General features: G+C 51.0%; 16 non-coding genes and 2 pseudogenes across 16 annotated transcripts; all 18 read right to left on the bottom strand.

Moving 5' to 3' along the window:
- Positions 1-997: 997 nt before the first annotated feature.
- On the bottom strand, positions 998-1,195 carry LOC116407359. Its single transcript, XR_004220292.1, has one exon. It is a non-coding gene; the product is annotated as a U2 spliceosomal RNA (small nuclear RNA).
- Positions 1,196-1,708: 513 nt separating this feature from the next.
- Positions 1,709-1,896, bottom strand: LOC116407286. The gene has a single exon (XR_004220246.1). It is a non-coding gene; the product is annotated as a U2 spliceosomal RNA (small nuclear RNA).
- A 516-nt stretch (positions 1,897-2,412) lies between these two features.
- LOC116407306 lies at positions 2,413-2,603 on the bottom strand. Its single transcript, XR_004220264.1, has one exon. It is a non-coding gene; the product is annotated as a U2 spliceosomal RNA (small nuclear RNA).
- Positions 2,604-3,113: 510 nt separating this feature from the next.
- On the bottom strand, positions 3,114-3,307 carry LOC116407309. Its single transcript, XR_004220267.1, has one exon. It is a non-coding gene; the product is annotated as a U2 spliceosomal RNA (small nuclear RNA).
- A 531-nt stretch (positions 3,308-3,838) lies between these two features.
- LOC116407345 lies at positions 3,839-4,030 on the bottom strand. The gene has a single exon (XR_004220287.1). It is a non-coding gene; the product is annotated as a U2 spliceosomal RNA (small nuclear RNA).
- A 531-nt stretch (positions 4,031-4,561) lies between these two features.
- Positions 4,562-4,761, bottom strand: LOC116407365. Its single transcript, XR_004220295.1, has one exon. It is a non-coding gene; the product is annotated as a U2 spliceosomal RNA (small nuclear RNA).
- Positions 4,762-5,318: 557 nt separating this feature from the next.
- On the bottom strand, positions 5,319-5,521 carry LOC116407366 (annotated as a pseudogene).
- A 536-nt stretch (positions 5,522-6,057) lies between these two features.
- On the bottom strand, positions 6,058-6,252 carry LOC116407370. The gene has a single exon (XR_004220298.1). It is a non-coding gene; the product is annotated as a U2 spliceosomal RNA (small nuclear RNA).
- Positions 6,253-6,813: 561 nt separating this feature from the next.
- LOC116407358 lies at positions 6,814-7,013 on the bottom strand. Its single transcript, XR_004220291.1, has one exon. It is a non-coding gene; the product is annotated as a U2 spliceosomal RNA (small nuclear RNA).
- A 532-nt stretch (positions 7,014-7,545) lies between these two features.
- LOC116407307 lies at positions 7,546-7,739 on the bottom strand. Its single transcript, XR_004220265.1, has one exon. It is a non-coding gene; the product is annotated as a U2 spliceosomal RNA (small nuclear RNA).
- Positions 7,740-8,259: 520 nt separating this feature from the next.
- On the bottom strand, positions 8,260-8,452 carry LOC116407295. The gene has a single exon (XR_004220254.1). It is a non-coding gene; the product is annotated as a U2 spliceosomal RNA (small nuclear RNA).
- Positions 8,453-8,995: 543 nt separating this feature from the next.
- On the bottom strand, positions 8,996-9,203 carry LOC116407372 (annotated as a pseudogene).
- A 1,268-nt stretch (positions 9,204-10,471) lies between these two features.
- Positions 10,472-10,664, bottom strand: LOC116407344. Its single transcript, XR_004220286.1, has one exon. It is a non-coding gene; the product is annotated as a U2 spliceosomal RNA (small nuclear RNA).
- Positions 10,665-11,192: 528 nt separating this feature from the next.
- LOC116407311 lies at positions 11,193-11,391 on the bottom strand. Its single transcript, XR_004220269.1, has one exon. It is a non-coding gene; the product is annotated as a U2 spliceosomal RNA (small nuclear RNA).
- A 520-nt stretch (positions 11,392-11,911) lies between these two features.
- LOC116407294 lies at positions 11,912-12,104 on the bottom strand. The gene has a single exon (XR_004220253.1). It is a non-coding gene; the product is annotated as a U2 spliceosomal RNA (small nuclear RNA).
- Positions 12,105-12,623: 519 nt separating this feature from the next.
- LOC116407321 lies at positions 12,624-12,822 on the bottom strand. Its single transcript, XR_004220275.1, has one exon. It is a non-coding gene; the product is annotated as a U2 spliceosomal RNA (small nuclear RNA).
- Positions 12,823-13,339: 517 nt separating this feature from the next.
- Positions 13,340-13,534, bottom strand: LOC116407291. The gene has a single exon (XR_004220251.1). It is a non-coding gene; the product is annotated as a U2 spliceosomal RNA (small nuclear RNA).
- Positions 13,535-14,068: 534 nt separating this feature from the next.
- On the bottom strand, positions 14,069-14,258 carry LOC116407305. Its single transcript, XR_004220263.1, has one exon. It is a non-coding gene; the product is annotated as a U2 spliceosomal RNA (small nuclear RNA).
- Between the last annotated feature and the right edge of the window lie 491 nt (positions 14,259-14,749).

The raw sequence follows: 14,749 nt of genomic DNA on the forward strand, positions 1-14,749 counted from the left end.
CGTCTCAAACAGATCGCTCTCATGGAATTTTACTTTGAACAGTCTCTTCCCGTTCCATACGCCAAAATCTGTTCTTTCAATATTTTAAGGAACACCACCTCGCTCTGCATCTTTTTTCAGTGTGCCTTACCACATCCCCTATGCAATCGTGTACATCGAGTATAGCGCACGTGATAACAAATTTTACCTCCTTAACATGTCATTGGTCATAACTGCTAATTCCGAGTCTGGTGGAAACACCTCGATCTCTGATTGGGACGAGCTGAAAACCCTGCCCTGATGACATCTCATGCAGAATTATTCTAACCCTTCTCTCGGCACAATTTGCGGTATTAAACGCCGACTGCCCATTCCCTCATTCTACGAAGAAATACCACGCTTTTCCTAGCAATTGAACCTCAGCGTCGCTTCTCACGTTGCAGGCCCCTATACGCAGACTTAAGCTCGAAGCGATTAGGCCGGGGTCGCTAGTTCGCACTGCACTGGCGTGCCGGCCGAGAAGCGATAACCCGAATTGCGCACTGCACCGACGGGCCCAGATCCGCTTGCTCTAACTCCATGGGGAGAGAGGGGCCATACCTTCCTCCTGCACCTACACTATCCTCCCCAAACCCCAACCCCCTCACACACAGCCCCCACATTACAGCATCTCGGATATTTCTACAGCCCTCTCTGGCTCTGGTCTCTTTGCGGGTGCACCGACGACCATCAGACGCGCAACAGCAACTTCACCACTCTCCAGAAGCCAACATTTACATAGCCCGCCTCTTTCTGGCGCACACAATCAAGCACACAACGAGCTCCTGCAACGAGTCCCGGCTGAAGGGCATCAACCCAAACAACGGCGCGATGACGACATTAACCAGCAAACTGTCTCCTGCAACAGTCTTGCAAAGTTCTTTTTTCCCCTTCCTTGGCTGCTTGTTGCTGCTGTTTCTTTGCACTTGTGTGCTGCTGCGCAGATTCGTAGCTTGTTTCCTGATTTTTCAAACTGGATAGAGAGTGCACCGGTCCTGGAGGAGTACATGCAATACACCGGTCGAATGCGTGGACCGTGGACAGAGCAGCTCTCTTTCCAGTCTCCCTGTTCCAAAAATCCATTTAATATATGGCCCCAATAGGGGACGTTATCAGATATTAAACTGATAAGAACAATACTTACACTTTGATCTTAGCCAAAAGGCCGAGAAGCGATAACCCGAATTGCGGCACGCAGCCGACGGCCAGATCCATTGCGCTTGCTCTACCTCCATGGGAGAGAGAGGGGCCATAACGCTTCCTCCTGCACCTACACTATCCTCCCCCACAAAACCCCAACCCCCACCTCACACACAAGCCCCCACATTACAGCATCTCGATATCTTCTACAGCCCTTCTCTGGCTCTGGTCTCTTTGCGGCTGCAGCGACGACCACTCAGCACCGCAACAGCAACTTCAACCACTCTCCCAGAAGCCAACATTTACATAGCCCCGCCTCTTTCTGGCGCCAACAATCAAGCACACAACGAGCTCCTGCAACGAGTCCCGGCTGAAAAGGGCATCACACCAAACAACGGGCGGATGACGACATTAACAGCAAAACTGTCTCCTGCAAAAGTCTTGCAAAGTTCTTTTTCCCCTTCCTTGGGCTGCTTGTTGCTGCTGTTTCTTTGCACTTGTTGTGCTGCTGCTGCAGATTCGAGCTGTTCTGATTTTCAAAACTGGATAGAAGAGGTGCACCGGTCCTGGAGGTACTGCAATACCAGGTCGATGCGTGGAGTGGCAGAGCAAGCTCTTCTTCCATCTCCCTGTTCCAAAATCCATTTAATATATGGTCCCAGATAGGGGACGTATCAGATATTAAACTGATAAGAACAGATACTACACTTGATCTTAGCCAAAAGGCCGAGAAGCGATAACCCGAATTGCGCAACGCACCGACGGCCCAGATCCTCGCTTGCTCTACTCCATGGGGGAGAGAGAGGGGCCATAACGCTTCCTCCTGCACCTTCACTATCCTCCCCCCAAAACCCAACCCCCACTCACACACAAGCCCCCACATGTACAGCATCTCGGATATCTTCTACAGCCCTTCTCTGGCTCTGGTCTCTTTGCGGGCTGCAGCCGACGAACCACTCAGCACCGCAACAGCAACTTCACCACTCTCCCAGAAGCCAACATTTACATAGCCCCCGCCTCTTTCTGGCGCACACAATCAAGCACACAACGAGCTCCTGCCAACGCAGTCCCGGCTGAAAGGGATCACAACCCAAACAACGGGCGGATGACGACATTAACAGCAAACTGTCTCCTGCAAAGTCTTGCAAAGTTCTTTTTTCCCCTCCCTTGGGCTGCTTGTTGCTGCTGTTTCTTTGCACTTGTTGTGCTGCTGCTGCAGATTCGAGCTTGTTCTGATTTTTTCAAACTGGATAAGAGAGGTGCACGCGTCCTGGAGGTACTGCAATACCAGGTCGATGCTGGAGTGGACAGAGCAAGCTTCTTCTTCCATCTCCCTGTTCCAAAAATCCATTTAATATATGGTCCCCAGATAGGGACGTTATCAGATATTAAACTGATAAGAACAATACTACACTTGATCTTAGCCAAAAGGCCGAGAACGATAACCGAATTGCGCACGCACCGCACGGGCCCAGATTCCTCGCTTGCCTCTACCTCCATGGGAGAGAGAGGGCCATAAGCGCTTCCTCCTGCACCTACAGTATCCTCCCCCAAAACCAACCCCCAACCTACACACAAGCCCCCCACATTACAGCATCTCGGATATCTTCTACAGCCCTTCTCTGGCCTGGTCTCTTTGCGGGCTGCAGCGACGACCACTCAGCACCGCAACAGCAACTTCACCACTCTCCCAGAAGCCAACATTTACATTAGCCCCGCCTCTTTCTGGCGCACACAATCAAGCACACAACGAGCTCCTGCAACGAAGTCCCCGGCTGAAAGGGCATCACACACCAAACAACGGGCGGATGACGACATTAACAGCAAACTGTCTCCTGCAAAGTCTTGCCAAAGTTCTCTTTTTCCCTTCTTGGGCTGCTTGTTGGCTGCTGTTTTCTTTGCACTTGTTGTTCTGCTGCTGCAATTCGAGCTTGTTCTGTTTTCAAAACTGGATAAGAGAGGTCACCGGTCCTGAGGTTAACTGCAATTACCAGGTCGATGCGTGGTAGTGGACAGAGCAAGCTCTTCTTCCATCTCCACTGTTCCAAAAATCCATTTAAGTATAGGTCCCCAGATAGGGGACGTATCAGATATAAACTGATAAGAACAGATACATACACTTGATCTTAGCCAAAAGGCGAGAAGCGATAACAGCCGAATTGCGCACGGCACCGACGGGTCCCAGATCCTCGCTTGCCTACCTCCATGGGGGAGAGAGAGGGGCCCATAACGCTATTCTCCTGCACCTACACTATCCTCCCAACCCCAAAACCCCAACCCCCACTACCTCACACACAAGCCCCCACATTACAGCATCTCGATATCTTCTACAGCCCTTCTCTGTCGCCTCTGGTCTCTTTGCGGGCATGCAGCCGACGACCCTAAGCACCGCAACAGCAACTTTCACCACTCTCGGCCGCAGAAGCCAACATTTTCATAAGCCCCGCCTCTTTCTGGCGCACACAATCAAGCACAAAACGAGCTCACTGCAACGAGTCCCGCTGAAAGGGCATCAAACACAAAACAACGGGCGGTGACGACATTAACAGCAAACTGTCTCCTGCAAAGTCTTGCAAGTTCTTTTTCCCCTTCCTTGGGCTGCTTTGTTGCTGCTGTTTCTTTGCACTTGTTGTGCTGCTGCGCAGATCGAGCTTGTTCTGATTTTTCAAACTGGAATAAAGAGAGGTGCAACGGTCCTGGAGGTACTAGCAATACAGGTGATGCGTGGAGTGGACAGAAGCAAGCTCTTCTTGGCATCTCCCGTTCCAAAAATCCATTTAATATATGGCCCCAGATAGGGGACCGTATCAGATATTAAACTGATTAAGAACAGATACTACACTTGATCTTTAGCCAAAAGGCCGAAAGCGATAACCGCGAATTGCGCCGGCACCGACGGGCCAGATCCTCGCTTGCTCTAACCTCCATGGGGAGAGAGAGGGGGCCATAAGGCTTCCCTCCTGCACCTACACTATCCTCCCCCCAAAACCCAACCCCAACCTCACACACAAAGCCCCCACATTAACAGCATCTCGATATCTTCTACAGCTTCCTCTGGCTCTGGTCTCTTTGCGGGCTGCAGCCGACGACTACTCAGCACCGCAACAGCAACTTCACAACTCCCAGAAAGCCCAACATTTACATAGACCCCCGCCTCTTTTCTGGCCGCACAACAATCAAGCACACAACGAGCTCACTGCAAACGAGTCCCGGCTGAAAGGGCATCAAAATACCAAACAACGGGCGGTATGGACGACATTAACAAGCAAACTGTCCCTCCTGCAAAGTCTTGCAAAGTTCTTTTTTTCCCCCTTCCTTGGGCTGCTTGTTGCTGCTGTTTTCTTTGCCACTTGTTGTCTGCTTGCTGCAGATTCGAGCTTGTTCTGATTTTTCAAACTGGATAAGAGAGTGCACGCGGGTCCTGGGAGGTACTGCAATACCAGGTCGATGCGTGGACGTGGACAGAGCAAGCTCTTCTTCCATCTCCCTGTTCCAAAATCCATTTATATATGGTCCCCAGATAGGGGACGTATCAGATATTAAAAACTGATAAGAACATAGATAACTACAACCTTGATTCTTAAGCAAAGGCCGAGAAGCGATAACCTCCGAATTGGCGCACGCCGACGGGCCCAGATCCTGCATTGCTGCTTTCCTCCTGGGGAGAGAGAGGGGCCCATACGCTTTCCTCCTGCACGCTACACTAATCCTCCCCCCGCAAAACCTCCACCCCCAACCTCACACACAAGCCCCCCTCCCACATTACAGCACTCGGATATCTTCTACAGCCTTCTCTGGCTTCTGGTCTCTTTGCGGGCTTGCAGGCGACGACACACATCAGCACCTGCAACAAGCAAACTTCACCAACTCTCCCCAGAAGCCCAAAACATTTTACATAGCCCCGCCTCTTTCTGGCGCTAACACAATCAAGCACACAAACGAGTCTGCCAAACGAGTCCGCAGGCTGAAAAGGGCCATCAACACCAAAAACAGGGGCGATGACAGACATTAACAGAACACTGTCTGCCTGCAAAGTCCTGCAAAGTCTTTTTTCCCCCTTCCCTTGGGCTGCTTGTTGGCTGCTGTTTCTTTGGCACATTTGTTGTGCTGCTGCTTGCAAGATTCGAGCATTGTTCTGATTTTTTTTTCAAACTGGATAAGGAGGGTGCAGCCGGTCCTGGAGGTATGGCAATACCAGGTCGATGCGTGGAGTGGACCAGAGCAAGCTCTTCTTCCCATCTCCCCTGTTCAAAAATCCATTTAATAATTGGTCCCAGATAGGGGACGTATCGATATTAAATGATAAGTGAACAGATACTATACAAAAATCAATGTTGATCTTTGTCAAAAGGCGAGAAGCGTATACCCGAATGCGCACGCACCGCCGGGCCCAGATCCTCGCTGCTCTACCTCCATGGAGGAGGAGGAGGCCCATTCACGCTCCTCCCTGCACCAACTATCGCTCCCCCACAAAAACCCAACACCCACCTCACACAACAAGCCCCCACATTACAGCATCTCGGATTACTTCAAGCCCTTCTCTGCGTCTCGTGTCTCTTTGCGGCTGCAGCCGACCGACGACGCACTCAGCACCGCAACCAGCAACTTCACCACTCTCCAGTAAGCCAACATACATAGCCCCCGCCTTCTTTCTGGCAGCAACACAACTCAAGCACACAACGAGCTCCTGACAACGAGTCCCGGCTGAAAGGCAGTCACATAAAAACAACGAGGCGGATGACGACATTAACAGCAAACTGTCTCCTGCAAAGCCTTCACAGTTCTTTTATTTTTTCCCCTTCCTTGGGCTGGCTTGGTTGGCTGTCTGTTTCTTTGCAGCTTTGTTGTGCTGCTGCTGCAGATCTGTCGAGCTTGTTCTGATATTTTCAAACTGATAAGAGAGGGTGCACCGGTCTGGAGGTACGTGGCCAAATTACCTAGGTCGATGCGTGATGTGGACAGGGCAAAGCTCTTCTTCCATCTCCCTGTTCCCAAAATCCATTTAATAGTATTGGTCCCAGATAGCGGGACGTATCAATATTAAACTGATAAGAAAGAATACTACACTTGATCTTAGCAAAGGCCGGAAGCCGATAAACCCGAATTGCGACGGTATGCACAGCGACCGGGACCCAGATCCTCCCGCTTGCTTACCTCCAGGGAGGAGGAGAGAGGGGGCCATAACGCTTCATCCTGCACCTACACACTATCCTCCGTCCCCCCAAAAACCCGCCAACCCCACCTCGACACACTACAGCCCCACATTACAGCATCTCGGATATCTTCACAGCCTTCTCTGGCTCTGGTCTTTGCGAGGGCTGCACCGACGAACCATCTCAGACACCGCACAAGCATACTTCACCCGCCACTCTCCCAGAAGCCCCAACCATTTACATAGCCCCGCCTCCTTTCCTGGCGCACACAATGCAAGCAACACAAACGCAGCTCCTGCAAAACGAGGTCCGGCTGAAAGGGCATCACAACCAAACAACGGGCGGATGGAAGACAATTAACAGCAAAATGTCTCAATGCAAGTCCTTGCAAGCTTCTTTTTTCCCCTTCCTGGGCTGGTAGTTTGTGCTGTTTCTTGCACTTGTTGTGCTGCTGCTTGCCAGATTCAGAGCTTGTTCTGCGATTTTTCAAACTGGATTTAAGAGAGGTGCCACCGGTCCGGGAAGGTAGCTGCAATTACCACGGTCGATGCGTGGAGCTGGACAGAGCAAGCTCTTCTTCCATCTCCCTGATTCCAAATCCATATTAATATATGGTCCGCAAGATAGGGACGTATCAGTATTAAAACTGATAAGAAACAGATACTACATCTTGATCTTTTAGCCAAAAGGCCGAGAAGCGTAAACCCGATTGCCTACGCACCGACGGGCCAGATTCCTCGCTTGCTCTACTCCATGGGGAGAAGAGGGGGCCATAATACACCTTCCTCCTCACTACACTATTCCCTCCCCCAAAACTTCCCCAACACCCACCTAACACACAAGCCCTCACATTACGCTCTCTCGGATATCTTCTAACAGCCCTTCTCTGGCTCTGGTCTCTTGGCGGGCTGCAGCCGATCGACCACTCAGCACCGCAACAGCAACTTCACCACTCTCCAGAAGCCAACATTTACATAGCCCCGCCTCTTTCTGGCGCACACAATCAAGCACACAACGAGCTCCTGCAACGAGTCCCGGCTGAAAGGGCATCACACCAAAAACAACGGGCGGATGACGACTAATTACAACAAACTGTCTCCTGCAAAGTCTTGCAAAGTTCTTTTTTCCCCTTCCTTGGGCTGCTTGTTGCTGCTGTTTCTTTGCACTTGTTGTGCTGCCTGCTGTGCAGATTCGAGCTTAGCTTTGTTTCTGATTTTTTTCAACTGGATAAGAGAGGTGCAGCACGCGGTCCTGGGAGGTACTGCAATACCAGGTCGATGCGTGGAGTGGACAGGCGCAAGCTCTTCTTCCATCTCCCTGTTCCAAAAATCCATTTAATATATGGTCCCCAGACTAGGGGACGTATCAGATATTAAACTGATAAGAACAGATACTACACTTGATCTTAGCCAAAAGCCCGAAAGCGATAACACCCGAATTGCGCACGGCACTCGACGGGCCCAGATCCTCGCTTGCTCTAACCTCCATGGGGAGAGAAGAGGGCCCATAACGCTCTCCTCCTGCACCTACACTATCCTCCCCCCAAAACCCCAACCCCACCTCACACACAAGCCCCCACATATACAGCATCTCGGATATCTTCTACACGCCCTTCTCTGGCTCTGGTCTCTTTGCGGCTGCAGCCGAGACGACCACTCAGCACCGCAAACAGCAACTTCACCACTCTCCCAAAGCCAACATTTACATAGCCCCGCCTCTTTTCTGGCGCACACATCAAGCACACAACGAGCTCTGCAACGAGTCCCGGCTGAAAGGCATCACACCAAACACGGGCGGATAACAGACATTAACAGCAAACTGTCTCCCTGCAAAGTCTTGCAAAGTTCTTTTTTTCCCCTTCCTTGGGCTGCTTGTTGCTGCTGTTTCTTTGCACTTGTTTGTGCTGCTGCGCAGATTCGAGCTGTTCTGATTTTTCAAACTGGATAAAGAGAGGTGCACCGGTCCTGGAGGTACTGCAATACCAGGTCGATGCGTGGAGTGGACAGAGCAAGCTCTTTTCCATCTCCCTGTTCCAAAAATCCATTTTAATATATGGTCCCAGATAGGGGACGTATCAGATATTAAACTGATAAGAACAGATTACTACACACTTGATCTTAGCCAAAAGGCCGAGAAGCGGATAACCCGAATTGCGCACGCACCGACGGGTCCAGATCCTCGCTTGCTCTAACCTCCATGGGGAGAGAGAGGGGCCATAACGCCTTCCTCCTGCACCTACACTATCCTCCCGCCCAAAACCCCAACACCCCACCTCACACACAAGCCCCCACATTACAGCATCTCGGATATCTTCTCAGCCCTTCTCTCTGGCTCTGGTCTCTTTGCGGGCTGCAGCCGACGACCACTCAGCACCGCAACAGCAACTTCACCATCTCCAGAAGCCAACATTTACATAGCCCCGCCTCTTTCTGGCGCACACAATCAAGCACACAACGAGCTCCTGCAACGAGTCCCGGCTGAAAGGGCATCACACAAACAACGGGCGGATGACGACATTAACAGCAAACTGTCTCCTGCAAAGTCTTGCAAAGCCTTCTCTTTTTCCCCTTCCTTGGCTCGCTTGTTGCTGCTGTTGCTTTGCACGTGATCACTTGTTGTGGCTGCTGCTTTGCAGATTTCGAGCTTGTTCTGAATGTTTTTTTTTTTCAAACATGGATAAGAGAGGGTTTGACACCGGTCCTGGAGGTACGCAAAACCAGGATCGATGCGTGGATGGACAGGGCAAGCTCTCTTCTTCCATCTCTCCTGTTCTCAAAAACTATCTCCATTTATATATGGTCCAGATGGGGGAAACGTATCAGATATTAAACTGCATAAGAACAGATACTACAACAACAATTGATCTTAGCCAAAAGGTCCTGGAGAAGCGCATAACCACCCCCTCGAATTGCGACACGCAACCGCGTGGCCCAGTCCTCGCTTGCTCATAAATACTCATGGGGAGAGAGAGGGGCCATACGCTTCCTCCTGCACCTCACTATCTCCGCAAAACCCCCCCCACTCACACACAAGCCCCCACACTTACAGCATCTCGGATATCTTACTAACAGCCTTCTCTGGCTCTGGTCTCTTTTTGCGGCGCCGCCTTGCAGCCTCGACGACACTCCTCAGCACCCGAAAACAGCAACTTCACCACTCTCCCAGAAGCCAACATTTTACATAGCCCGCGCGTCAGTCTTTCTGGCGCCACATCAAGCACACAACGACTTCCTGCAACGAGTCCCGGCTGAAGGCATCACACACAACGGGCGGATGATCCTGACATTTCAACAAGCAAACTGTCCTCCTGCAAAGTCTTGCAAAGTAAATCTTTTCTTTCCCCCTTCCTTGGGCTGCTTGTTGCTGCGTTTCTTTGCATTGTTGTGCTTGCTGCTGCAGATTCGAGCTTGTTCTGACTTTTTCAAAACTGATAATGAGAAGGTCATCCGAGTCCTGGAGGTAACTGCAATCACGATTTCGATGCGTGAGTGGAATGCAGAGCAAGCTCTGTCCTTCCCATCTCCCTGTTTCCAAGAAAAAATACCATTTAATATATGGTCCCCAGACTAGGGGCACGTAATGATATTAAATCTGATTAACGACAGATACTGACACTTGATCTTAAGCAAAAGGCGAGAACGATACCGAATTGCGCACGCAACCGACGGCCCAGATCCTCGCTTGCTCTACCTCCATGGGAAGAGAGAGGGCCATAACGCTTCCTCCTGCACCTACACTATCCTCCCCCAAAACCCCAAACCCCCACCTCACACACAAGCCCCCACATTACAGCATCTCGGATATCTTCTACAGCCCTTCTCTGGCTCTGGTCTCTTTGCGGGCTGCAGCAGCCGACGACCACTGCAAGCACCGCAACAGCAACTTCACCACTCTCCAGAAGCCAACATTTACATAGCCCCGCCTCTTTCCTGGCGGCACACAATCAAGCACACAACGAGCTCCTGCAACGAGTCCCGGCTGAAAGGGCATCACACCAAACAACGGGCGATGACGACATTAACAGCAAACTGTCTGCCTGCAAGTCTTGCAAAAGTTCTTTTTTCCCCCTTCCTTGGGCTGCTTGTTGCTGCTGTTTCTTTGCATTGTTGTGCTGGCTGCTAGCAGATTCGAGCTTGTTCTGATTTTTCAAACTGGATAAGAGAGGAATCGACAGCGGTCTGGAGGTACTGCAATACCAGGCGGTCGATGCGTGGAGTGGACAGAGCAAGCTCTTCTTCCATCTCCCTGTTCAAAAATCCATTTAATATATGTCCCCAGATAGGGAACGTATCAGAATATTAACTGATAAGACAGATACTACACTTGAATCTTAGCCAAAGGCCGAGAAGCGATAACCCGAATTGCGCGACGCACACGACGGGCCCAGAATCTCGCTTGCTCTACCATCCTAGGGGAGAAGAGAGGGCCATAACGCTTCCTCCTGCACCTACACTATCCTCCCCCAAAACCCCAACCCCCACCTCACACACAAGCCCCCACATTACAGCATCTCGATATCTTCTAGTCATAGCCTTCTCTGTGGCTCTGGTCTCTTTGCGGGCTGCAGCCAGACGACCACTCAGCACCGCAACAGCAACTTCCACCTCTCCCAGAAAGCCAACATTTACATAGCCCCGCCTCTTTCTGGCGCACACAATCAAGCAACACAAGCGAGCTCCTGCAACGAGTCCCGGCTGAAAGGGCATCAACAGCAAACCAACGGAGCGGATGACGACATTAACAGCAAAACTGTCTCCTGCAAAGTCTTGCAAAGTTCTTTTTTCCCCTTCCTTGGGCTGCTTGTTGCTGCTGTTTCTTTGCACTTGTTGTGCTGCTGCTGCAGATTCGAGCTTGTTCTGATTTTTTCAAACAGATGGATAGAGAAGGTGCACCGGTCCTGGAGGTCTGCAATACCAGGTCCGATGCGTGGAGTGGACAGAGCAAGCTCTTCTTCCATCTCCCTGTCCCAAAAAATATCCATTTAATATATGGTCCCCAGATAGGGGACGTATCAGAATATTAAACTGATAAGAACAGATACTAACTACATCTTGATCTTAGCCAAAAGGCGAGAAGCCGATAACCCGAATTGCCGCCGCGCACCGACGGGGCCAGATCCTCGCTTGCTCTACCTCCATGGGGAGAGAGAGGGGCCATAACCTTCCTCCTGCCACCTACACTATCCTCCCCCCAAACCCAACCCCACCATCACACACAAGCCCCACAATTACAGCATCTCGGATATCTTCTACAGCCCTTTCTGGCCTCTGGTCTCTTTGGCGGCTGCAGCCGACGACCCTCAGCAGCCGCAACAGCAACTTCACCACTCTCCCAGAAGCCAACATTTACATAGCCCCGCCTCTTTCTGCGCAGCACAAACAATCAAGCACACAACGAGCTCCTGCAACGAGTCCCGGCTGAAAGGGCATCACACCAAACAACGGGCGGATGACGACATTAACAGCAAACTGTCTTCCTGCAAAGTCTTGCAAAGTTCTTTTTTTCCCCTTCCTGGGCTGCTTGTTGCTGCTGTTTCTTTGCACTTGTTGTGGCTGCTGCTGCAGATTCGAGCTTTGTTCTGATTTTTCAAACTGGATATGAGAGGTTGCACCGGTCCTGGAGGTACTGAATACCAGGTCGATGCGTGGAGTGGACAGAGCAAGCTCTTCTTCCATCTCCCTGTTCCAAAAATCCATTTAATATATGGTCCCCAGATAAGGGACGTATCAGATATTAAAAACTGATAAGAACAGATACTACACTTGATTCTTAGCCAAAAGGCCGAGAAGCGATAACCGAATTTGCGCACGCACCGACGGCCCAGATCCTCGCTTGCTCTACTCCATGGGAGAGAGAGGGCCATAACGCTTCCTCCTGCACCTACACTATCCTCCCCCAAAACCCCAACCCCACACCTCACACACAAGCCCCCACATTACAGCATCTCGGATATCTTCTACAGCCCTTCTCTGGCTCTGGTCTCTTTGCGGCGGTGCAGCCGACGACCAACTCAGCACCGCAACGCAACTTCACCACTCTTCTCCAGAAGCCAACATTACATAGCCCCGCTCTTTCTGCGCAGACAGCACACAATCAAGCACACAACGAGCTCCTGCAACGAGTCCCGGCTAAAGAAGGGCATCACACCAAAACAACGGGCGGAATGACGACATTAACAGCAAACTGTCTCCTGCAAAGTCTTGCAAAGTTCTTTTTTCCCCTTCCTTGGGCTGCTTGTTTGCTTGCTGTTCTTTGCACTTGTTGTGCTGCTGCTGCAGATTCGAGCTTGTTCTTATTTTTCAACTGGATAAGAGAGGGTGCACCGGTCCTGGAGGTACTGCAATACCAGGTCGATGCGTGGAGTGACAGAGCAAGCTTTTCTTCCATCTCCCTGTTCCAAAAATATCATATTTTAATATATGGTCCCAGATTGGGGGACGTAATCAAAGATATTAAACTGATAAAAACAGAATCTACACTTGATCTTAGCCAAAGGGGGCCGAGAAGCGATAACCCAGATTGCGCACTGCACCGACGGGCCCAGACTCTCGCTTGCTCTACCTCCATGGGGAGAGAGAGGGGCCATAACGCTTCCTCCTGCACTACATACCTATCCCTCCCCCCAAAACCCCAACCCCCACCTCACACACAAGCCCCCACATTACAGCATCTCGGATATCTTCTACAGCCTTCTCTGGCTCTGGTCTCTTTGCGGGCTGCAGCGACGACCACTCAGCACCGCAAACAGCAACTTCACCACTCTCCCAGAAGCCAACATTTACATAGCCCCGCCTCTTTCTGGCGCACACAATCAAGCACAGTGACAACGAGTCCTGCAACGAGTCCGGCTGAAAGGGCATCACACACAACAACACGGGCGGATGACGACATTACAGCAACTGTCTCCTGCAAAGTCTTGCAAAGTTCTTTTTTCCCCTTCTTGGGCTGGTTGTTGCTTTGCTGTTTCTTTGCACTTGTTGTGCTGCTGCTGCAGATTCGAGCTTGTTCTGATTTTTCAAACTGGATAAGAGAGGTGCACCGGTCCTGGAGGTACTGCAATACCAGGTCGATGCGTGGAGTGGACAGAGCAAGCTCTTCTTCCATCTCCCTGTTCCAAAATTCCATTTAAATATATGGTCCCCAGATAGGGGACGCTATCAGATTATTAAACTGATAAGAACAGATTACTACACTTGATCTTAGCCAAAAGGCCGAGAAGCGATAACCCGAATTGCGCACGCACCGACGGCCCAGATCCTCGCTTGCTCTACCTCCATGGGGAGAGAGAGGGGCCATAACGCTTCCTCCTCACCTACACTATCCTCATCCCCCAAACCCCAACCCCACCTCACACACAAAAGCCCCCACATTACAGCTCATTCTCGGATATCTTCTACATGCCCTTCTCTGGCTCTGGTCTCTTTGCGGGCTGCAGCCGACGACCACTCAGCACCGCAACAGCAACTTCACCCATCTCTCCAGAAGCAACATTTACATAGCCCCGCCTTCTTTCTGGCGCACACAATCAAGCACACAACGAGCTCCTGCAACGAAGTCCCGGCTGAAAGGGCAGTCACACAAACACGGCGAGAAACGGGCTGGATGACGAATTAACAGCAAACTGTCTCTCTGCAAAGTCTTGCGAAAGTTTTTCTTTTTTTCCCCTTCCTTGGGCTGCTTGTTGCTGCTGTTTCTATTGCACTTGTTGTGCTGCTGCTGCAGATTCGAGCTTGTTCTGATTTTTCAAACTGGATAAGAGAGTGTGCACCGCTCTGGAGGTACTGCAATACCAGGTCGATGCGTGGAGATGGACAGGGCAAGCTCTTCTTCCATCTCCCTGTTCAAAAAATCCATTTAATATATGGTCCCAGATGGGGACGTATCAGATTATTAAACTGATAAGAACAGAATACTACACTGATCTTAGCCAAAAGGCCGAGAAGCGTAACCCGAATTGGCGGCGCACGCACACCGACAGGGCCAGATCACTCGCTTGCATCTAGCCTCCACAATGGGGAAGAGAGAGGGGCCGCATACGTCTTACCCTCCTGGCACGCTACACTATCCTCCCTTCCAAACCCCCAACCGACCACCTCCATGCGAAACCTCACACACAAGCGCCACATTTACAGCATCTCTGGATTTCTTCTAACATTCCCTTCTCTGGCTCTGGTCTCTTTGCGGGCTGCAGGCCGACGACCACTGCATGCACCGCAACAGAACTTCACAACTCTATCCCAGAAGGCCAACATCTTTAACATGAGCCCACCGCCTCTTCTTTTCCTTTCGGCGCACGGAGCATTGATCAATCAAGCACACCGATAACCCGCCCGATTACAACGAGACTCGCTGCCAACGAGTCCCGGCTGAAGGGACATCACACAAACAACGGGCCCGGATGAACGACATTAACAGAAACATGGTCTGCTGCTAAAGTG

Source organism: Xenopus tropicalis, chromosome 8 (assembly GCF_000004195.4).
Source record: "Xenopus tropicalis strain Nigerian chromosome 8, UCB_Xtro_10.0, whole genome shotgun sequence".
Lineage (NCBI taxonomy): Eukaryota > Metazoa > Chordata > Amphibia > Anura > Pipidae > Xenopus > Xenopus tropicalis.